The sequence below is a fragment of the Mustela nigripes genome, chromosome 5 (genome assembly GCF_022355385.1).
Source record: "Mustela nigripes isolate SB6536 chromosome 5, MUSNIG.SB6536, whole genome shotgun sequence".
In the NCBI taxonomy this organism is placed as follows: Eukaryota; Metazoa; Chordata; class Mammalia; order Carnivora; family Mustelidae; genus Mustela; species Mustela nigripes.
In genome coordinates, this window is record NC_081561.1 from 108785176 (window position 1) to 108810589 (window position 25414).

At 35.5% G+C, this 25414-nt stretch overlaps 1 protein-coding gene across 1 annotated transcript in view; it reads right to left on the minus strand.

Annotated features, from left to right (window-relative positions):
* The window catches only part of RNGTT (RNA guanylyltransferase and 5'-phosphatase), a 333222-nt gene that overhangs the window by 266146 nt on the left and 41662 nt on the right, over window positions 1–25414 (minus strand). The window lies entirely within an intron of this gene.

The following is a 25414-nucleotide window of genomic DNA, read 5'->3' on the forward strand; positions in this document are numbered from 1 at the left end:
CTGCCATAAACTCCCTCTACAGAGAAGCTTCATTCCCAAGAAGAATAAGTGAAACTGTCTTAAATCCTCTGGATGGGAATAGGGGGCAGATTTACAGCCATGAGGAAGACAAAAAAGACCATTCATGCTGGCATAAATAAACATTATTATAAACTTTCTTATTTCCCATTTTTCCCCTAAAAACCCATTTGCCTTTCTCAAAGAAACCCTTTTGTTCTTCCTGTAGCACTCTTTCCTTCCCCACTCCTTTCCTCTATTACGTTAGGTATATAAATCCCTAATTTTAATCTCTTAGCAAACTATTTCTTTCATGAACTTGCATATGCATATGAATAAACTTTGTTTTTCTTTCAGGTCTTTAGTCAGTTTAATTCACAGGCCCCCAAACAATTTCTCCAGAGGATAGAAAAAAAAAAGTTCCCCCCACCCTTCCACTCCACAGCCTATGGACAGACCCAAAGGGCAAGGAATGGAGGCTTCAGGCCAAGAGCCAGTGAAGAACTGAGACCTGCCCTCAACCACAGGAGTGAGGTCAGTAGTGGAGCTTTGAGATAACAGCAGGCTTGGAAAAATTTGAAGGGAACCTCAAAAGAGCTAGAACCACCCAACTAAACTGCTTCCAAAATCTATGAGATAAGAAGTGTTTCTTATTTAAACTGCTAATTTTGAGGGTAACTTTGAGGTAATTTGTTAGGTAGCAATAGATAACTAGTGCAACACACGACAATGAAGATAAGGGAAGAAGGGAAGAGAATCAGTAGATGAACTATTTCAATAAATTTCTAGTCAACAAGAAATAGATTGAGAGAATCGCTTCTTGGCCTTTCGGCTAAGATCAAGTGAAGCAATAGACTGAGAAGTCCCAAGAACCACTGCACAGAGGTTAATCCTTCCCAATAATCTAAATAGTTCCAGTGAAAACATTTTAAGTATTTTCACTATTTCAATTCAACCACAAACTTAAGAAAAAAATATTTAAAGGGACACCTGGATGGCTCAGTCAATCAAAATTAAGCGTCTGTCTTTGGCTCAGGTCATGATCCCAGGGTCCTGGTCCCTGCTCAGCTCCCTGCTCCCTCTGCTCCAAATCCTGCTCCCAGCTCAGCTCAGCCTACTTCTCCCTCTCCCACTCCTCCTGCTTGTACTCTCTCTCTCTCACATGCGCTCTCTCTGTGTCAAATAAAAAAAAAAAAAAAAATTTTTTTTTAACTATGCTTACCAAACAGCATATAAATGTAAATGAAGTTAACAATATTAAAGTTAGAGTTGACATAATAGGTAGGAGAAGACAAGGGAACTCTAAAGTCCTCACCTTACAAATATGAAAAGTCAACAAATACAGGGGTTATCAGAAGAGTGAAGGTAGGATTAAAAACAAAGGCTTGGGGTGCCTGGGTGGCTCAGTGGGTTAGAGCCTCTTTCATCTCAGATCACAGTCTCAGGGTCCTGGGATAGGCCCTGCATCGAGCTCTCTGCTCAGTGGGGAGCCTGCTTCCCCTTCTCTCTCTGCCTGCCTCTCTGCCTACTTGTGATCTCTCTCTGTCAAAATAAATAAAGAAAATCTTTTTTTTTGTAAATAAATAAAATTTTAAAAAAATAAAACAAAGGCTTGATCACTAAAGAACCAACAAGAATAGTATAACCTGGATGAGAAACCAGAAGGAAAGGTAAGCACAAAGATTTTGGTTGAGCTACATCTTCCATGACCACTCTAAGAACTCACCTAAAGTTTATTAATAAACAGAGATATAATCATATTATTCAGAGATCTAGGGATAAGCACAGAATAAGTAAAAACCAGAAATGGTTAAAAGTGCTTGCCTTTAGTGAGTAGGACTGACAGAGAGAAGGAAGGAATGGGGAAAGGTTCTAGTCCTCTACATTATAAGCTTTCCAGTCCTATTTTTTTTAACCATGAGCAAGTATGACCTTAATAAAGAAAGAGTTTCATTTTTAGTCATCTACAAGAAAAATGTTTAATGAAATGGAAAAATATTTTGGATGAATTAAGTAAAAACAGCAGATTACTAACCTATAAATCACAGATACTAAACAGTTAATGTTGAAAACACAGTCCACCTAATAAAAGCTCCATTATAGCAGGAACCACTGTAATAAATTTCCAGAACCTAGAATGGTACTTGGCACATAAACACACTGGAAAATACTGGGGAATATTTTCATTTAACTAAACAAAATAATACATGTAAGAGAGGAAGGTCTAAAAGCATACACACCAAAATGAAAGCAGCAACCATCTCTTAACTGGTGAAGATTACAGATGCTTTTCATTTTTGTCCATTTCCTTATCTTCATTTTCTAAATTTTCTATAATTAATACAAATTACTTTTATAATGGGGAAAAACAGTTTTAAAAACACTACTGGTGCTCGCTTCTACAGCACATATATTAAAAACACTACTGTGTTTTCGTTATTACAAAATCACAATCATAAGTCAAAAAGATATTTTTACTGAAATATTAAGTCCAAATTAGAAAAAGTCACAACTACTAATTATGGAAAAGGTTTAGTAAGGTAGAGACATATTCATTCATCTTGACCTAATTAAGAGGATTTGAAAAGCTTTCAGCATAATGGAATACTGAAAAATTATTATTCATTGCACAAATCAGGTAATTAGTTCTAATCCTTGTAAACAAATCTCATGAACCTACCAGTTCTATAGATAAGAAGCTCTCTTGGTTATTTTAATTAGTTACTCTCAGATTAAGTAGCTCTGTTCATAGTGAGAATATCGAGTATCTTTGCCAGACTTCAAAGCATAAAATCAAATGATATATTCATTTGCACTAATTATCATGAACGTTAACAGGTTATGCTTTTTAGAACTTCGTAGTCACACAAATTAAATATGTAAAATACTGTATCCTTTTAAGCAGTCCTCCATCAGAGAGTAATACCACATCCACTGCTCAGATTTGCTTTGATCTGGGATAAAATTTAAAAGCCACTTACAATGGTTTGGGCAATACCATGTATCAAAAAGACACAAAGACACAAATCATTTTGATTTTTGTAAAGCAATGAGTCTTCATAAAAAGAGAAGATCAAAAGAAATATTCCAAAGGTTTGTTTTATTTTGCATTTATTCCTGACATGGCTGATTACTTCCAATTTTCATTTGTTTATAATGTGCATTCTTTAAAAATAGATTGTAATTCCTTCAACAATTTTTCACGGCTTCACAAAGAGGAACAGATTTTTTCCCCTTTTATATCCAAGCTAGTAGTTGCCATTTCTATAATCACACATAATAGACTCGAGCACTTGAGCAAATAACCAGTCCTGAAAATATGATGGAATTGTGAAAAAACAAGTATGAAATCCATTTAACAGTTCACCTAACATACAGCTCCAGAGCTAAAATAGGGGTAGAGGGCAAATGTTCTTCAGTCTGGTCAGTAGCACTCTTCAATACTAAATAATAAATGTGTTAGGATCTTTTATTTAAACCACTTTCAAAATTTCAAAACCATCTAGGACAACCAATATTATATTCCTAAAATCACAATGAGCACTCATATTTCATATGGAATACCAGTAATGCTCCTTAGTAGCTCTTTGGTACCTCTATTGAATTTATTCTGTTTTGTACTGTTCACAGTTTATGACAACTCTTGTATCTTAAAGCTGCTTCAGGGTAGTAATCCTATTTTGTTTTCCTACAGTGTACTGTATTGTCTCTGACACCTTCTAGGGCCTATACTCATTTAATAGTTACCAATAAAGCAAAAAATATATATATTATTTCTGCAAACATATTGATTCTCCCATTTAGTGAACGCAGCAATGCCATTCCAATTACCATCACAAAGCAATATGAGAAAAACTGATAAAGTTTTTCTATAGGTTACTTGTAATAGAATAGTACGTATCATATCTCATTTATGAAGGATCAGGCGGAGAGGGAAGAAGGTAGCAGATAGGTAGATGAATGCAGACAATGTCCATAGGAACCAAACATCCAACTCTTAACACTAATTATCCCAAGGAGTCGGATAAAAGTTCTTATAAGAAGAACTTTTAATCTCCCTATATAATGTTTTATAAGGCAGACAATATCAGAGTAAGTATAAACTAAGGCAAAAATGCACCTATAAGAATAAAACAGTAAAAATAACCAAAGAGATATTGAAAAAAAGAGTAATGAAGACATCACCTGGCAATATAGAAATACAGTACAGTGGTAAAGATCCTAGGTCTGCATTCAACTGCCAGTCCTGTTACTTAAATAACCTTATGGGTTTGGAGTACTTACTTACCTTCATGTGCTTCATTTTCCTAATTCATAAACCAGGATACTAACAGTATCTACACTGTATAGAGTATGTGCATTAAATGAGACACTCTATGAAAAGTGCTCAGAACAATGTCTAGTATACGTAAGTGCTCAACAAGTGTTACCTGTTAAAAAAAATCTATTGCTAAAAAAAATGTTACTGTAGGCCTAAATACACAATAAACTCCAGAAACCACATTAACATTAGAAAGAAAAAAAAAACACTAATTAAAACAATAATAAAAATTTTTTTTTGATTGTCAACTTGACTTTTATGAAAGCCCCCCCCCCCCCCGCAAAAAAAGAAAGAAACTACCCAAAATTGCCAAGGATGCAGTGAAATGGGCAATGATGATATTTGGGGAGTACCACACAGCCTTTACAAAATATATTGAGGACTTCAGAAGTTTCCATACTCTTTATCTAAGTACTTTAAGTATCGAAGTACTATATTTATCATAACCAGCACAAAGATGGATATAAGATCATTACAGTTGTTTCTAACACATACAAAAAAAAGGCCTAAATGTCTCAATAGAAAGCAAATAATTTTATCTTGACAGCAATTAAGCAATAATTTTAAAAGTATACTTTAAAAATGGAAAATGTTCATGTTAAGATAAAAAATTATATAAAAATAATCATACAGCTTAGTTCTAATTTTGGCATATAGTAAATGTTCAAATGTTCAACCTACTGACCATACAAATAAACTAAGAAACAAAGTCATCTCTTTATCCTATATTATTTCCTTTCATGCATTTGGGCCCTGTAGCCTAGCTCTATTTTAAAATATATATACTTAGAAATGTTAACCAAAAAAATGATTTTTTTTAATATTTCAAAGTTCCAGATGTTTGCTACCCCTAGAATATGGACAACTGCAAATTCTACCTTGGGGCTGCACCTATATTTGCAACAGGTTTTACCTACATCTGTTAAGCTATAAGAGTTCTCTAGCCAGATTTGGTAACAGGTATTGAATTTGCTTGATTTTTATTTTTAAGTACCACTTCAGATACAATATCTCTATTAATTAGGAATAACTCTTATATTTAGCATTTAATCAAAGAAGCTAATACTTAAAGGAATTTTTTACCCATTAGTAAATCCTAAGGATATGACTAGCTGGTATCTATTTCAAAAGTTGGGTTTTGAGATACTAGTTTTATTGACTAATACCTACTTTTCTTCTTGTACAGTAACTATACCAGACCCTAAGAGAATTGTGAATGGACTCTAGGAAACAAAATGTTGCTTCCCATGTAAAAATAGTTTTCCAAGCAGTCTTTAGCTATGACAACAATAACTAATGTCCACTGAATACCGTACTAAGCATTTTATATGTATGCCCTTTCATCAGTTAATGATCAAATTATCAGCCATATCCTCAACTCAATGGCTGGCTAAATATTACTCTGATTCAGAGCACGGATTTCTACACTATATTCTACATGGTGCTAAGAGCAGTAGCTTCCAAACCTGCGGAGAAATCAGAACCAACTCAGATACTTTTCAAAGCAGATTAACATTCACCAAGCCAAGCAAGGCCTACTGAATTTGTACCTCTGAATTCTTTTTAATAAAAGTAACCTATATGGTAGTATAATCGTGATGGTAATGTGACCCAAACACCACTAGGTGTTTGGGGCTTGTTGCCCTAAGAAGTCCCACCATGACATGAGAGACCACCATGTGCAACCCCACACCTCTCCAGAAATGTGCAACAACAAAAGTGGTACCACTTTGACTTATTTTATATATTGGGGCTCCAAGAAAGAGTTGGGCTTAAAGAAGGAATAAAATGAGCTCCACTTTCTTTTTAACCAATTTACCATCAGATATAAACTATAGCTTCAGATCATTAAACTGTGTCTCTGACTGACCTCAATCACTCTTCGTTAGTTTCCCTTCTCCATGATCAGAGAGAAACACAGGAGTCAGCATTATTGTGTCCGCCCCCCAGCACCCCCAGCTACAAAAAAACTGGCCTGGCTTCCTCCCAGTAGGTTCCAATGAAACTACTATAAAAAACAGGGCTGGAGTCTCTAAGTGATGTAATCTGCGCTACATCCTAAGGGTTTCTGCTTACCACCAGAAGTATGATGCTAAACATTTAGCAAGCCCCAAGATTAGTCATCTGCATAATAAGAAAAGGCAACCATAAACCAAATTTTAAAAGCCCAAATACTAGAATATAGAATAAAGAAAAAAGCTACAGAAGACCAGAGCTGTATTGCTGATTTTGCCACTATCTACTTGTACAATTGAAGCAAATATCTTATTTTCTGGATTCTGGCCCCTTAGACACTTACATAAAAATCTAAGTTTCTCTCAAACAGTTCTAAAATTTTAAATCCTTTCCAGGTATAACTTTATATATTAATAAGTCTCTAAATATTAAATATAATGTATGGCTACAATTAATACTTATTAGTAAATAAATGATAAATTCTTATTAGTTCCAATATTCAAAGTTCTTATGCTATATAAAGAACAATTTGCTTGGCAGTCAAAAGAAAAACAGAACTAAAGAGAAATTTGTATTTGCTCTAATCTCTTCCCTCAAGTGGAACTGAAAAATAGCTAAGTGAACAAATCCAAATTAAAGTAGTATACACATAACTTAATTGATCATAATTTGACTTACTCATTCTGTTCCTAAATAGCATAAAACATATTTTGGTTTTGTTTGAGGTTCACTGAAAATTATTCCAGAGACATCTGAAACCTCTTTAATATTCTTCTCAGCATGTACGACTTTTCTTGTCTAGAGTCTCATTACCTTATCCTCCTGTTCCTGTCTGAACATTCAGCTCCAGTCATTAGAATAAACATCTGCTACAAACATCATTAATGAGATACATATCAAGGGATCCAAGCAAGCTACCAACTACCTGGGGTAATTACACTGTTCCGAATAAGAATCATTATAGCAGCAAATACAGAAGCTACCTGAACATATCATTATAATTAGTTTAACCATACAAAAGCCATTTCTGTAAGTCACTAAGAACATTATCGGGACATAGGTAGCATGACCATACATGGAGTTCTCTATTATAACAAAGACATGAGATGTGATTTTTATGGGGGGAAAAAAGGCTTAATTTTCCTTTCAAATTTATACATTTCATTAATTACTTACATAAAACATCTTGGCGAAGTACCAGGGGCTTACCAATGACTTACTATAAACAGAAGAAAAACTTATTTCAACTCTTATAATTTACAGAAGCAAATTTTAAAACAAAAATAGTTTTATATTAAACTTACATTTTCCTCACCTTTATACTTTATTAAAAAGAAAGGAAGGCACACTTAAGATATAAGGTAGTCTTTTAAGGAGAATGTATTCGATCATTGATTGTCAAACTTTGATCCAAAGGCCCACTGTGGCCTGTTACCTGCTTTTGTAAATAATGTTTTATTGGAACACAGCTATATTCATTTGCTTATGTAAGAACACCAGAATATAGTGCTTTTGTGCTATGATGGCAAAGCAGAAACAGTTGAGACAGAGACAACATGGTCCACGAAACTAAAAATATTTACTATCTGGCCCTTAAAAAACATTTGCTGAACCTTGGATTAGATTAAACTTAAAGCTGGTAATTCTATCTTAAGCTCTCCTGATCCATTTGGCACCTGACAGAGCCCTGGAGGTACAAGCTTTCAGTGGAATTTCTGAATGGATGAAAAAAGGGGATTCCCAGACCAGGGTTCAGAAAGAATGAATCTGTCTACAATTTCCGCCAAGAAGCATTATGTAAATGCATCTCGCTTACTTAAATAGATGTGTTATAAAAAACTGACTATAAATTCCATTTCCATAAATGCCTAAGTGGCTTTTTTTTAATTCCTGTAATAACTCCCCTTGTCATCCAAGTCCCATATTTACCTTATAAATTCAATTTTTCTTAAAGCAGGGTATGCTTGTATATTTGTATGTGTATTCCATGTAAGTCAGGAGGTAAATATACACATATATTGCTATCTTTTCTCAACCCACTGTTGAATGCAAAGTGCTTTAAATTACTTCATTTAATCCTTCTATAACAACTCTGTAGGGACAAATCATCCCCATATTACATAAAACCAAACAAAAGTAGTTATTTCTTTCTTAAATCTATCTAGCTTTAAATTCTGTCCTAGCATATCATTTTCCTTGAAAAACACTTTTTTCTTTTGCTAAATGGTTTATATTTTTGTTTGGAAATTGAATGTGACATGTAGTTGCATTTTTTTAAATGTTAAAAATTTCATAACCACGGTGTCCCTGTATCTTTCATATGAAGACATCAGCAGCTTTTCATTGACCACTTCATTCGATAAATATTTACTGAGTGCCTATCACGTGCTACACACTATTCTAGGCACTGCAGACACAACAGTTCAAAAGACACAAATCCCGGGGCTCGTGGTTGGCTCAGTCAGTCAGGAGGGCATGTGACCCTTGATCTCAGGGTCATGAGTTCAAGTTCCACATTCGGGAAAGGGAGGGAGGGGCGGAAGAAGGAAGGAAGGAAAAGGAAAGGAATGGAATCTCTTTAAATGACAGAAAAAATAAGTCATTCGTATTTTTTTTTTTAAAAAGACAAAAACCCCAGCCCTAATGGAGCTTGCTTTCATTATGATTATCAATTCAGAATAAGGCTTTTGTTTTTATGGGGTGAAGCTACCATCTGTGGGATTATGACTAAACATCTCTAAATCAGAATCTCACCAAGGCGGAACTAAATGGCAGCACCTTGTAGCCACGGTTGGCCTTGGATACCCGGTCCCCCACCATCCCAGCCGGTGGGCCCCAAGTGTCCTGCATGGTGTGGTGTGCCCCAACACGCATCCCTGGGGTCATGTGTGGAGAGCCCCTTGTCCCAGGAAACTGGGCAAGGCCTGAAAGGGGGTGGCCCCTTCACTGGTCACACAAAGCACCTTCCTGGGGAATCTGGTGGTAAACCATTCATAGAGGACCTGCTTCTGGGTCGGGGTTTCATAGGTAGCCCCAGAACAGCTCCTTTGCTGCGATCTATTGAAAGTCAGCCCTCGGGCGCCTGGGTGGCTCAGTGGGTTAAGCCGCTGCCTTCCGCTCAGGTCATGATCTCAAGGTCCTGGGATCCAGGCCAGCATCGGGCTCTCTGCTCAGCAGGGAGCCTGCTTCCCTCTTTCTCTCTCTGCCTGCCTCTCCATCTACTTGCGATTTCTCTCTGTCAAATAAATAAATAAAATCTTTAAAAAAAAAAAAGAAAGTCAGCCCTCAACACATGGGTTTGTAAAAAATAATATAAAAAATAAAGAAAAATAATAATAATAAAGGCTTTTGCTTTTCTGTTACAAATTATTCTCATAACCTTACATTTTCCTATTGTCAATGCAGCCTAAGTTATTATCTTTTACTTTGCTACCTTCTTGACAACAGTAGTTAAAAAAGATAATTTGGTTTTACCTTGATAATGATTCAGAAACAGCTGAAATTAAATTTACACTATTTAATCTCCAGATTAAAAAGGAAGAATTAAAGTAAAATTGTAGGGGGGGGGATAAAAGACAATCTGAGATCAATTCTACAATTTTTACATAATTCTAAATCTTCATTTTCAAATGGATGTTGGAATTAGTTTTGAATGAATGAATTTTGAAGACAAATCATTTCTTTTTACTGTTACAAATTCTGCTAATTAAATACACAGAGAAATTCTATTATTAAAGTTCTAATTATCTTTTCCCAGAATATTCTTCAGAATCTATGAAAAGGCAATGTTTCACCATTTCACAACAGTTCAATTCCAATTACATCTGTAATACCCTGATAATACTTCTGCAGATAATGAATTTACACTCAACTTTCCCCTCTTCTGCTCTACTATGAGATTACTTTTCTAGATTCTACCCCTGGAATTCTCCCATGGGTCAAGTTCTAAATTCCCTGGATATATTACACTTTGTTTATGCTATATCATTAAGTACTGTCTTCTTTCATCTAATCACTTATGCTAAATAGTATACTACTGATTGCTTAAAATTAATTACCTCATTTAATCCTTTTACAACTTTATAACACATTTTCCCTGATTTACACAGAATTCTAGATCTATAACAAAAAGATCTCCAATTCATCTTAAAAGATTATACGATCTTCCTATCAAAACCACACAGAGCAAGTCCAAAAAAATACAGACCAATCTCACAAACATATATGCAAAAAACCATCAAATTGAATCCAATTATACTCAGTAAATTAACAGGTTAAAGGTAAAAACTCATATGACTTATCTCAACAAACACTAAAAATGCATACAATAAAATTTGATAATAAAAATTCTTAGCAAACCAGGACTAGTAATTTTCTTAACTAAATAAAGCTGTATGGTTTTAAAACCTACGGCAAACATCACACTTAACACTAAATCTGAGAACTGATACTGGAACTGATTTTCATTGGGAAAAAAATTATCATGACCCCTACCTAACACATACACAAAAATTAACTCAAAATGTATCACAGTCCAATGTATAAAACTTTTAGAAAAAAAAAAATTAAGAAAAAATCCTGCAGGGCACCTGGGTGGCTCACTGGGTTAAAGCTTCTGCCTTTGGCTCACGTCATGATCTCAGGGTCCAGGGATCATTTCATAACTTCATAGAAACATGACAAGATTTACCCAATACCATATAATTCTACACTGTCTACAAATCTAATACCATAACACACACACACACACACGCAAAGTACTGATTATAAGACTGAATGGAATAGAAAAATACTTTCAAATATTACTTACACAGTAAATTCAAGAAATCTATAGTCACACTATTAGAAAATGTAGTGAGTTAGTTAACAAGAGGGTTCATCAAGATTGCTAGTACAGTATCAACATACACAAATGATTAGTGTCCTCACAATAGTGCGTGAAGCTATTTGCCAGGAGATGGTATGTCTGAATTCAAAGCAAGGAACCTCCTTTTGACTTCAGTAGGTATTAGGTGTTTCCATTTTAATTTCAAAGCAACAATTTCCAAGTTTATTACATGGCCTCCTTTCAGGGCCACATGCAAATAAGTAGTTAACTACAATACCAAAACATAGGCTCTTTTTAAAAATTTTTAAAAAGACATGCCTGATCTCTACAGTGAAAACTACACAACACTGCTGAGAGAAACTAAAGAGAACTTAAATAAATGAAGGGATATACCAGATTAATGGGTTGGAATACTCAGTACTGTTACATGTAGATTAGATGCAAATCATATCAAAATGCTAGCAGGTTTTTTCAGAGAAACTAAAAGGTGGATTCTCACATTTAGAGACATGCAGACAATCGAGAACAGCCAAAACAACTTCTAAAAAACAACGAAGCTGGAAGGCTTATACTACCTGATTTCCAAGCTTATGTCCTAAAGAAGTCAAGACATTAACGGTAATGATAGACACACATGTCAATAAAACAAGAAATACAACAGATATCTGGTTAATTGATTTCCAACACATGTGCCAAGACAATTAAATGGAAAAATGATAGTTGTTTCTAATAAATGATACTGGAACAACTGATTTTCATTGGGAAAAAAATTAACATGACCCCTACCTAACACATACACAAAAATTAACTGAAAATGTATCACAGCCCAATGTATAAAACTTCTAGAAAAAAAAAAAAAAATAAGAAAAAATCCTGCAGGGCACCTGGGTGGCTCAGTGGGTTAAAGCCTCTGCCTTTAGCTCAGGTCATGATCTCAGGATCCAGGGATCAAGCCCCTCATTGGGCTCTCTGCTCAGCAGGGAGCCTGCTTCTCTCTCTCTCTCTTTGCCTGTGTCTGCCTACTTGTGATCTCTCTCTCTCTCTGTCAAATAATTAAATAAAATCTTTTAAAAAAAAAACTTTCAATTTTAAATATCTAAAGTGTTTTTACAATTTAAATATTAGTTGGACACTAATACTTAATAAGTATTAAACATAATTTTAAACATAAATTTGAAAAAAGCTACATGTTTTAATAAGCTTTCATTTGAATGTTACATATCGAAGTTTAAAAAACAATTTGGAGAGGTGCCTGGATGGCTCAGTGGGTTAAAAAGCCTCTGCCTTCGGCTCAGGTCATGATCCCAGGGTCCTGAGATCGAGCCCCGAATCAGGCTCTCTGCTCGGCAGGGAATCTGCTTCCTCCTCTCTCTCTGCCTGTTTCTTTGCCTATTTGTGATCTCCATCTGTCAATAAACAAATAAAATCTTAAAAAAAAAAAAAAAATTTGGAAGGAAGCCTGGGTGGCTCAGTGGGTTAAGTGTCTGCCTTTGGTTCAGGTCACGGTCTCAGGGTCCCGGAATCAAGGTTGGTATCAAGCTCCCTGCTCAGTGGGGAATCTGCTTCTCCCTCTCCCTCTGCCCACCCCTACTACCTGTACTCCTATCCATGTCTCTCTCATGTGCCTGCTCTCACTCTCTCTGTATTTCTGTTTCAAATAAATAAATAAAATCATCAAAGAAAAAAAAAGTGGAAAATAAATGTAAGAATCTCAACACAAACCTCCAAGAAAAATACAAATACTGTACTAGGTTACAGACATAGCTCAGAAACATAGTAAGAAACTTCTACATATTTAAAACTTTGGGCTAAATAGCTTCCTTTCTATAAGAAAAAAAAAAAATAACAACAGCAAAGGCAAATGCCAGGCACAATTAGAAACTACCTTCTACAGGGGTGCCTGGGTGGCTCGGTGGGTTAAGCCTCTGCCTTCGGCTCAGGTCATGATCTCTGGGTCTTGGGATTGAGCCCTGCATCGGGCTCTCTGCTCAGCGGGGAGCCTGCTTCCCCCCCTCTCTCTCTGCCTACTTGTGATCTCTGTCAAATAAATAAATAAGATCTTAAAAAAAAAAAAAAAAGGAACTACCTTGCACATATTAATTAACTCAATTAATTATCACAAAGTCCAAGAAATGCTTCTAGTATTACCACCATTTTATAAATATGGAAACTGAGATGACAAAGGTAGTAACATGATGGGCCAGAATTTGAACCTGGGCAGTATGGCTCCACACTCTCTTATCTCAGCAATTATGCAATACGGCCTTTTACAAAGTAAAAGCTTTCTTTCCTTCCAATGTTTTGATTTCTTGACAACATACATACATGTGCATGCACACACACACCCCTCCCCAAAAAAGTGGGTTATGCCCAAGTATATCAAGAATTATTTAGGGCGCCTGCGTGGTGCAATGGGTTAAGGCCTCTGCGTTTGGCTCAGATCACGATCCCAGCACCCTGGGATCGAGCCCACCATTGGGCTCTCTGCTCAGCAGGAAGCCTGCTTCCCTTCCTCTCTCTGCCTGCCTCTCTGCCTACTTGTGATCTCTGTCAAATAAATAGATAAAATCTTAAAAAAAAAAAAAATTACTTGTTAACACAGGTATCATTAAAAAATATATTAGCTCACACTATAGGGGTGCAGAAGTAGGAAAGAGAGAAAAGGGGGCAGAAAACTTATTTGAATAAATAATGGTTAAAAACTTCCCTAACCCGGGAAAGGAAACGTGCATCTAGGTTGAGGAAGCACAAAGAGTTCCAAACAAGATGAACCCAAGGAGGTCCACATGAGGACATACAATAATTAAAATGTCAAAGGTTAAAGAAATCATTTTAAAAGCAGCAATAGGGAAGCAAAAGTTATGTACAAGGGAAACACCATAAGGTTATCAGCTGAGTTTTCAGCAGACACTTTCCAGGTCAGAACAGAGTGGCATGATTTAAAGACCTAAAGGAAAAAATCCTACAACCAAGAATACTCTACACAGCAAGGTTATCCTTCAGAATGAAGGAGAGTGACTTTCCCAGACAAACAAGAATTAAATCATCCACCACTGAACAGACCTTACAAGAAAAAGAAGTTCTCTTAGAATGTGATCAAATTTAAGTGACCATGAACTTAATATGGACTGCTATATACTTAGGATGCCATATATGAATTGCACGGTAACCACAAACCCAAAACCTTTAGTAGATAACAAAAAATAAAAAGATAGAAAGTCATCAACCATAAGGAGAATATGAGGGGGAAAAAAGGAAAAAAGAGAACTACAAAACAACCAGAAAACAATGAACAAAATGACATATCAATAATTACTTTAAAATATATATTAGCATCTACTGTACATCAGGGTTATTCTAGAAGGCACTGTATATCAACATTTCACTACATACTTACAACCACAAGAATATTATTTTCATTTAACATGAGAAAACGAAGGCTCAACATTTGCTTAATTTACGGAAGGCATGGAGTTACAAATTTTGAGGACCAAACTATAAATATCACCTGTCTTCCTCAAAAGCAATATACTGTTAACCACATGATGCTGTATCTTATTATTTAGAGCTGCTAAGCTCAGTTTCACTGTAACTTCCAAAACTCTCATTTTGCCTCATTTTTCACCTAACTTTAAGTATTAACGTTGGTTCTAATTTCCAAATATGTCACTGAACCTCTAAGACTTAAATATTACTTTTTAGCTATAGAAGATTCAGACCTGTTATTCTGTATTATTATTTAAATTTATATAATACATTCATCAAGAAAAAATCAGTTATCCATAGACAAAGGAATGGATAAAGAAGATGTGGTATAAATACACAATGGTATATTACTCAGCCTCAAAAAATGAAATTTTACCATTTGCAATGTCTTGGATGGAACTAGAGGGTATTATCCTAAGCTAAAGAAGTCAACCAGAGAAAAGACAATTATCCTATGATTTCAATCATATGTGGAATTTAAGAAACAAAACAGAAGATCATAGGGGAAGGGAGGGAAAGATAAAAGAAGATAAAATCAGAGAGGGAGACAAACCACAAAAGCCTCTTAACTATAGGAAACAAACTGAGAGTTGCTGGAGGAGAGATGGGTGAGGGAATGGGATAATTGGATGATGGGCATTATGGAGGGCGTGTGATATAATGAGCACTGGGTGTTATTTGCAACTGATGAATCACTGTATGTTCACTGAATTTAAATAAATAAATTTTTAAAATCAGAAGAACACACATTATCATTAAACTTTAAATAGCTCCAAAATACATGTACATTCATATTTTACTAGTCATATATCATATTCTATCAATTTTAATGTCATGGTTTTCTATTAATCACAAATTACTCATGCTCTTATTTCCACTAATCACATGTACATCATGAAATTTCAGTATTTTCCTCAAAATGATTCTTAGGAAGGCCTGACAGGTGTCTAACTGCCTTTGTATTCCCACTTCTCTTAAAACTCACACAACGTGGGTGCCGGGGTTGCCTCAGTTAATTAAGCGTCTGACTTCAGCTCAGGTCATGATCTCAGGATCCTGGGATTGAGCCCAAGGACAGGCTCCCTGCTCAGCGGGGAGCCTGCTTCTCCCTCTCCCCCATACTTGTAGGCGTGCAAGTTCTCCCTCTCAAATAAATAAATAAATCTTTAAAAAAAAAAATCCACACAATGTATTGGAAGCATAAACTTTAAATCCTGATGCATTTAACTCATTCAATAAAAAAAGACCCTATTTGTAATTCTGACAAAACTACTAGAATAAAAGGGTCGAGGTCAAAATAAGAGAAACATGTTAGTAGAGCAGAAAGGCAGTATCTCAGCAGTGTGCTCCTGGCACAGGTCTCCACTTCCCTCCAAACCACAGAGAATATATATGTAGGAGGCTGAAGGGAAGAAGGTATCATAAGAAACTAAAGGAAGTTTAGTCATACCTCCTCAGGGAAAAATAATGCACTCCTCTCAAACAAGATGCAGCAAGAAATTATTTCCTTTATTATTTACCACAAGAAAAAGAAACAAATGGAGAAAAGGAATCTAAAAATTGAAACAGTGAAGGGCACCTGGGTGGCTCAGTCATTAAGTGTCCCTCTCCCCCTGCTTGTATTCCCTCTCTGGCTGTCTCTCTGTGTCAAATAAATAAATAAAATCTTAAAAAAAAAAAAAATTAAAACAGTGAAATACTGCTGCTTCTTTTTGCCTTGAAATTCACTATTTACTATAAACTTCAATGCATTAAGACTTAAGCACACTCGGTCCATAATATCTGGTATGTTCACCTTGAAAAAAAACAATTTAGTGTCCTTACACAATCAACAACTCTACGCTTTAAGAATTTGATTTTTCTAAGTTACTAATAGGATGGCAAAGCATAAGTTTTTAAATGGATCCCTAAATTTTAGGTCATTATTCGCATGTTACAGATAAAGAGACTGAGGCTTAGTAATATTAATAATATTAATTATTAATAGTAATTAGTAATATTTTAGTAATATTAAAAAATCCTAATTCTAGAACAAGGTTACTTATTGTCATTATAACTCCTGGATTCCAACCTAACACATTCCCTCTCTCTTTCTCTTAATTATTTACACACGTACATATGCAAGAGCCCTGATTTTTTTCTTGCATCAACTATAAAGCAAACACACCATGAGCAATCTTATAGCCAGTTAAACTTACCCTGTGATTTTGCTAATGCTGTATAGACCCTTTGCAAATGCACACAGGTCTGAAAATGAGAGGTTTATCTAGTCAACTAAAAATGAATTAACTATTACTAAACACCATAGTAGCACCACAGTAGATACTTTATATACATTATTTCACTTAATACTCAAAATAAGCTTATGGGATAATTATTATTAATTTCATCATTCAGGTGGGGAAACAAGATTTCAAAAAGGCTTAGAAAGAAAAACAAAAATAAAAAAATTTAAAAAGGTTAAGAAATTCTGTCCAACATTTCAAACCAAGGAAACTGTAAGGGTAAAGTGAACACATTTTTGTGATCTTTCTGATCACAAAAATCACTACTTCTGGGCACCTGGGTGGCTCAGTTGGTTGAGCAACTGCCTTCGGCTCAGGTCATGATCCCAGACTTCCAGGATTGAGTCCCGCATAGGGCTCCCAGCTCCTTGGGGAGTCTGCTTCTCCCTCTGACCTTCTCCTCTCTCATGCTCTCTCTCATTCATTCTCCTTCAAATAGGAGAATAAATAAATAAATAAAATCTTTTTTTTTTTTAATCACTACTTTTTTTTTTTTAAGATTTTATTTATTTATTTGAGAGACAGAGAGAATGACAGAAAGAGCACAAGCAGGGAAGGGGCAGAGGGAGAGGGAAAAGCAGACTCCCTGCTGAGCAGAGAGCCCAATGCGGGGCTCTGAGATCATGACCTGAGCCGAAGGCAGACACTTAACCCACTGAGCCACACAGGTGCCCCGCTACCTCTTTAATAATAAAAACTACCTTTCTTTGCTCTTTCAGCAAAAAAAAGTCTTTTCCTTTCAGTTAAATCTCTTTCTTACAATTCCATTGTAATTATCAATTTTAGTTTTAAAAATAAATGTATATTTTAGACTACATGGGGCAGAGATCTATGATTTTCAAAGAGCTTTGATTTTCAAAGCTCTTCAGAATACCATGTAGATTTGTAGCAACCCAAAGCAGCACATAAAAAACTTAAATATGCCTTTGTCTGACTTACAAGAGGCTTGAGATGCTCCCTTCATTTACAGATTCATCAGTTAAAATTTCCTCTACTATTCAAGTGCCCATTTCCCCTTCCAGAGTTGACTTTTACATGACATGACAGATCAAGCTAGCATGCTTCTTGCCCCTCCTCAGTCTAATCTCATTTTAACTTGACAAGAAAATAATGTCCTTCTCTGGCTAGTCCACTATCCAGCAGAACAGAACTATAACATGAATCCTGTAGGTAGTTGCAAATTTTTGAGCAGTAAAAAAGAAATAGGTAAAATTATTTTTTTTTAAAAGATTTTATTTATTTATTTGTCAGAGAGAGAGGAAAGAGGCTGAGCACAGGCAGACAGAGTGGCAGGCAGAGGCAGAGGGAGAAGCAGGCTCCCTGCCAAGCCAGAAGCCGGATGTGGGACCCGATCCCAGGACGCTGGGATCATGACCCGAGCCGAAGGCAGCTGCTTAACCAACTGAGCCACCCAGTCGTCCCGGTAAAATTAATTTTTAAGATGTGCTATTTACTTCAAAACATTAACATGGAATCAATATTAGAAAATATTGATATATTATACATTCTACTATTTGTGAATTCTGTGAATTCTGGTATGTATTTTACACTCTCAGAACATCTCCGTTCAGACGAGCCATGTCTCTGCTGCTCATTATGCTCACGTGCATAATGGAAAGCAGAGGCCTAGACCAAGAGTCAGTAAACTTCTTCAGTAAAAAGCCTGATAATAAATATTTTAAGCTTTACAAACCACATATAATCTGTCACATGTTCTTTTTTAACCATTCCTTAAAAGTATAAAAACAGATTACACAGCAAAGTGATCATACTTAAATGCTACTTAACTACACATTTAAAAATGTTAAAATACTGACTTTTTAAAATACCAAATACCCTGTTATAAACCTGAAATACAATATTGTGTGTCAATTATAATTTAATGAATAAATAGATTATAAAAATCCAAAGGCATTTCTACTAGAAGACAAAAAAAGAATAGGTGAATTTTACATTATATATATTAGACCACAGTAAAACATTTTACATATATAAATGACATTCTTAGCTCATGACTCCTAAAAAAACAAGCCATGGGCCAGATCTGGACTACAAGGAGATTCCAGCCCCTGCTCTAGACAAACCTAACAGAACTACCTAACAAGAAAGAAAGTAGATGACTCATGTGTGCTAAGGCATATATTTTTGTGTGTGCGCACACACATATATTTCATGTGATACTATTTGTGCAAATAATCCAGAATTAAACTTAGTCTTTTTAAGGATTATAAACAAAGTACAAAATACAGTGAAAACAGGAAAAATACCTAATATATACTACAAATAGATTTTTAAATTAAAGAGACACACAAGCAGGTACCCCATGCTAGAAAAGACTATCATACATATTGCTTGTAAACATGAAATAAGAGGAACCCAGGCAGTCAGTTAAGCATCTGCCTTCAGTTCAGATCATGATCCTGGACTCCTGGGAGTCCTCATCGGGCTCCTCACTTGGCAGGGAGCCTTCTTCTCCCTCTGTTTACTGTTCCCCCTGCTTGTGCTTACTTTCTCTCTCTCTCCTGACAAATAAATAAATAAAGTCATTTAAAAAAAGAAAGAGAGAGAGAGAAAGAAATAAAGGAAGAAAGGAAGGAAGGAAGGAAGAAAGAGGAACCCATATATTTATTTGCTCCTCTACCTACATGGGCCACTAAGATGTTCAATATTAGATAACTAACAGTACATTTCATTTAGAGTATTCCACAATTTAAAAACCATTTCTATACATATTTTCTCATTCCAGTCTTCAAATAAACCCTTTGAAGTAGAAAACACACAGAGTTATTTAATAAAAGATGGCATGGGGCACCTAGGTGGCTCAGTTAAGCATCCGACTCAGTTTCGGCTCGGGTCATGATCTCATGGTCCTGGGACTGAGCCCCACATCAGGGTCCATGCTCAGCAGGGAGCATGCTTGAGATTCTCTCTTCCCCCTGCTCGCACATTGTCTCCCTCTCTCTTTCTCTCTGAAACCAGTAATCAATTATATGTTAATTAAAAATAAATAAGTAAAAATAAAGGGGGGGATGCCTAGGTGGCTCAGTCGGTTAAGCCTCTACCTTGGGCTCAGGTCATGATCTCAGGGTCCTGGGATCAAGCCCGCATGGAGCTTCCTGCTCAGAGGGGAGCCTGCTTCTCCCTCTTCCTCTGCCTGATGCTCTGCCTAGCTGTGCACTCTATCTCTCTGTCAAATAAATAAATAAATAATCTTTAAAAACAAAAAAACTCTTCAAAAAAAAAGGTGGCATATATTACTACCAACTATGCACCTTATTCAAGCAGTAAAGGATAAAACTAAGTCTTCAAGTCTATCTCTGTGCTCTTTCTACTTCTCAGTACAGTTTTTCTAATACAACTTTCTTCCCTTCTCAATCCATTCAATGAACCAAAATATCATGAAATATCTTTAGAGAAAAAGTGCAAAAAGAAAATTTCAATCAACAGAAGCTACAGATCTCTCAAGAGCATAAAACACTGCCAATACTATTCATTCACTCAAATCATTCAATATCTACCAGTATACGGACTTGCTGATTACCACTGATAATAAAGGTACAAAAGACAGACTTGCTCCCTGATCTTGTGAAGCTTACAATATAGCAGGAGATACAAAAGCAAAATAATTAGAAAAAAAGAAGTTACTTCTGATAAAGTGATATGACAAAAATAGTGTCCTGTGACAAGAGATATCTCATTTCTAAAAGTTGATTTTACTGAAATGTAAGACATACAACTATTAAATCTTCAATTAAACAAAATGATTTCACCTGTATCTGAGACTATAGTGGCTTAGTGTTTAATCAATTCACCTATATAACTAATATAATCTCTTACTGTTTTATTTTTAAGAAACTCTGTATTTCTATCTATAAAATTTGGCTTTACAATTAGGAAATAGACACTCTTCTACAATGTTTTAGAATCTGCAAAACTGTCACTGTTGCCCCCAGGCCTTGGCCAGGCTAATCAAAATTCCTAGGCAATACCTTTTATTGCTAACTCTATCCAGGTCTCATATTACATTCAATTTCAGAAATCCTTTTATCTAAATACTCCTCCTAATTATAAAGAGCCAATAAACTATGGAATAAGGATAATTAAAAGAGTCCCACACTCCATCACAACATGGCTTTAAATATGAAGTAGGGCATCTGGGGGGCTCAGTTGGTAAGCATTAGACTTTTTCTTTTTTAAGACATATTTATTAATTTGAGAGAGAGACAGAGAGCATAAGTGGGAGGAGTAAATGGAGAGAGAGAGAGAATTCCAAGCATAGAGCCAGAAGAGGGGCTTGATCTCAGGACACTGAGATAACAACCTCAGCCAAAACCAAGAGTAGGACACAACCAACTGCACCACCGAAGCGCCCTGGGCATATGACTCTTAATCTCATGATCCTGAGTTCAAGCCCCAAGCTGGGTGTGCAGACTATTAAAAAAATAAAAATAATAGGGGTGCCTGGGCTGCTCAGTAGGTTAAGCGTCTGCCTTCATCTCAGGTCATGATCCCAGCATCCTGGGATCAAGCCCCACCAAGGTAACAGCTCAGTGGGGAGTATGCTTCTCCCTCTGTCCCTTCTCTCCACCCACTCTCATCCCCAGCACATGTTCTCGCTCTAAAAGATAAATATAATCTTTTAAAAATAAATAAAATAGATTAAGGAGGGCATGTGACATACTGAGCACTGGATATTATATAAGACTGATGAATCACAGACTGTACCTCTGAAACCAGTAGTCCATTATATGTTAATTAAAAATAAAACAATTTTTTAAAAAATAAAATATAAATAAATAAATCGATAAATTAAATAAAGTAAATAAAGTGATAAATCAAGTGTTCATGGCTTTTAATCTGTTACTCTAACTCCATGGGCTCCTAGATCATTCTACAGCTCCCTGGGGCTCTTTTCACCCTATAGATCACAGTTAGTCCCTCTCCCGCCCTATTGGCCTTCACTCCTACCATGCAAAAGAAAGATCTGGCACTAGTCCAGAAAAATATTTCACATAAATGTTTTTCCTCACAGAATAAAGTATCCTAAGAGAGAGTAGGTATCAAATGAATACTAAAAGGGTCTCCTTTTGTTTTGGTGGAGCACGGTTCCATGAGAAAAGAGGTATTTCCATTATCGGTCGAAACATTTTAGCTCAAATCATGTAGCTAATCATTTAGAGGTCTGACAGTATTGAGAAGATATGGGGCAAGGGGTATACAAAGGCTCAGAAAAGGGAAAATAAACAAAGATAGGATGGGAGACTACAAATGACAAATTTTACAGACTGTTATTTTGCCCAAGGTTTGCCATGATCACAGGCTGGATATCATGGAGAAAATGAGGTAGAAGGTAAAAAATATCCAGAATATGAAACTCATCAGATTAAAACTATGTCTCACTCCCAAATCCCCAGGCCATTTATAGTATCAAGTCTGGAGATGCGCATATTTGCTCCTCACCTTTTTCACTGCTTCTCCACTCAGAGGTAGGTAATAAACTTTAGACACTGCTATAATATTAAATATCTATTAATAAACCTTAAGACATTGTTACACAGCTACTATATATCAAGGTGCCTAGGTGGCTCAGTCAGTTAAGTGTTCAAATCTCAATCTCAGTTCAGGTCTTGATCTCAGGGTCATGAGTTCAAGCCCTGCACTGGACTCCACACTGGGCACGAAGCCTACTTAAAAAAAAAAAAAAAAAACACAAACATATACACACACACATATATCAACAATTTAACTTCTGCTAATCCTTACTACCAATTTAATAGATTATAAACTTATTCTAATCGAAAAAATTAAATATAATTTTAACATTCTGAAAATAAGCAACAAGTTAATTTTTATTTATCCTTCAAAAATATACATTCATAGGGAGGAGGGCATAGAAGGGACACATTATCCAAACTGTCTCTATCTGAATCTTTAACTGTATCCATCCTAGAGATTCATCCTTTTGAATGAATATTCCTAGAACACACAAGGCAAACTTTATTATTTTATGTCTTTATATGGCTTAAAATTTTATCAAGTATTAATATTAATTTTTAGACTAGTTCATTTTTAAATTCAAAATAGTATGAAAAAATAAGCATATATAAAATATACTTATTGTTCAACTATTTGCATTCGCTATATGAAGCATTAATATAACTGCTTTTTTTTTTTTTAAAGTAGATTCCACGCCTAGTGTGGAACACAATGCAGGGCTTGAACTCACAACCCTAAGGTCAAGACTGAGCTGAAATCAAGAGTCAGATGCTCTCTACTGACTGAGCCAACATGTTGGAGCTCAGGCACCCCAATAAAATTGCTTTCTAACCAAAAGAATAAAATCAAGACCTCAATGATGGTAATGGTTACTTCTAGGTGATAAAATCACTCTTTAATTTTATCTTCTTCTTTTCGTTTACGTTATTTTCTATTTTCTAAACTTTGTTTCACAAACCTGTGTTATCTACAAATCCCCCCCCAAAAAAAGCTAGAAAATGCTGAGTTGAAAGGAAAGACGATTTCCAACAAAGATCGACAAATGAAAGAAAATAGTTCGATATATTCCCTATTAAAAAAAAACAAAATGTAACTACTAAAAAGCATATCATGTTGAAATAGTATCATTATATTCACCTAATATTAAAATTAAGTTCTATCTGCCCCACTCCATATCTTCATATGTATCTTTTAAGGACACCCCAAGCAAAATGCAGAAGATAACATGATATGAAAGGTGTAATTGCCATTTTGACTTCAAAAAACGACTCACAAAAATTAAGTGCAACTATATTATCTTCAAAATAACACTTAAAAACCAAATGTGAAAACAGCATCTCAAAAAAATATCTGCATACTCATTTTTATTGCAGCATTATTCCTAATAGCCAAGATACGGAAACAACCTAAATGACCATCAACACAGATGAAGAAAGAAGATGTACTATATAAATAAACAATGGAATTGTACTCAACCATGAGAAAGAAGGATTTCTGCCATTTACAACATAGATGGACCCTGAGGACATTATGCTAAGTGAAATAAGTCAGTCAGAGGAAAACAAATACTATAGATCACTTACACATGGAATCTTAAAAAAATTTAAAAAATGATAGAAACAAAGACTACACTGGTAATCACCAGGGGCTGAGAAGGTAGAAGAAATGGGGAGAAACTGGTCAAAGGATATAAACTTCTAATTACAAGACAATAAGTTCCAGGGATCTAATGTACATCATAGTGATTATAATAAGTAATACTGTACTATATACCTGAAAGTTGCTAAGATAACATACCTTAAATATTCTCACCACAAAAAAGAAATGGTCATTATGTGAAGTGATCGTGGTGTTAGCTAACAGTAATCATCTTACAATATGTTTATATGTTCAAATCAACACATTATAACCTTAAACTTCCATACTGTTATAATGGAATCTCAATAAATTTATCTTCAATAAATTCTCAATAATGTTATAATGGAATCTCATAATATTATAATTGTATCTCAATAAAGCTGGGGAAAAAGCTAACTATATAAATGCTATCTTAAGTCTCTGAAACATTTTCATTATGAAAAAATTAATAGGAAAAAGCTAATATTAACATCTGTTAAAATAATTACTTCAACTATTAGAACATTTGCCAAATAAAAAAATACATATGGCAAAGCTATAAAAATATGTTTACAGGGCGCCTGGGTGGCTCAGTGGGTTGGGCCGCTGCCTTCGGCTCGGGTCATGATCTCGGGGTCCTGGGATTGAGTCCCGCATCGGGCTCTCTGCTCAGCGGGGAGCCTGCTCCCTCCTCTCTCTCTGCCTTCCTCTCTGCCTACTTGTGATCTCTCTCTGTCGAATAAATAAATAAAATCTTTAAAAAATATATATATGTTTACAAAAGAGAAAGAAAAGTTAAATGTTGATGAAGCATAAAATTTATACTCATAAAATTTAAAAGTATAGGAATATGAAACCTGATGCTAAGCTTTGTTGTAAGAATAAAACACCCTTAAGAGGGCATAAAATTACAAAAAGTACTAGCAAAGATTAAGAGAAAAACTATTCAAAGGAGCAAAATATAGAACAAAATATTCTAAGGAATAAGATATCAAGGAGACTTGGTAATTTTTAGATTATAAACTGACAACACATCTGTTAGTTTCAGAAGTGCTCAACAACCACTGAACATAAGGTGATGGGCACCAGACATACCAAAAAGCACAATATTATCAAGAGAAAACACTTTCAAACTTCAATTTGGTATAGACTAAGTCAAACTAACAGAACTCTGGGGGGCGCCCAGCTGCTCAGTGGGTGGAGCATGCAACTCTTGATCTCAGGGTTGTAAGCTGGAGCCCACACTGGCTGCAGAGATTATTGAAAAATAAAATCTTCTAGGGACGCCTGGGTGGCTCAATTGGTTAAACAGCTGCCTTCAGCTCAGGTCATGATCCCAGCATCCTGGGATCGAGTCCCACATCGGGCTCCTTGCTTGGCATGGAGCCTGCTTCTCCCTCTGCCTCTGCCTGCCATTCTGTCTGCCTG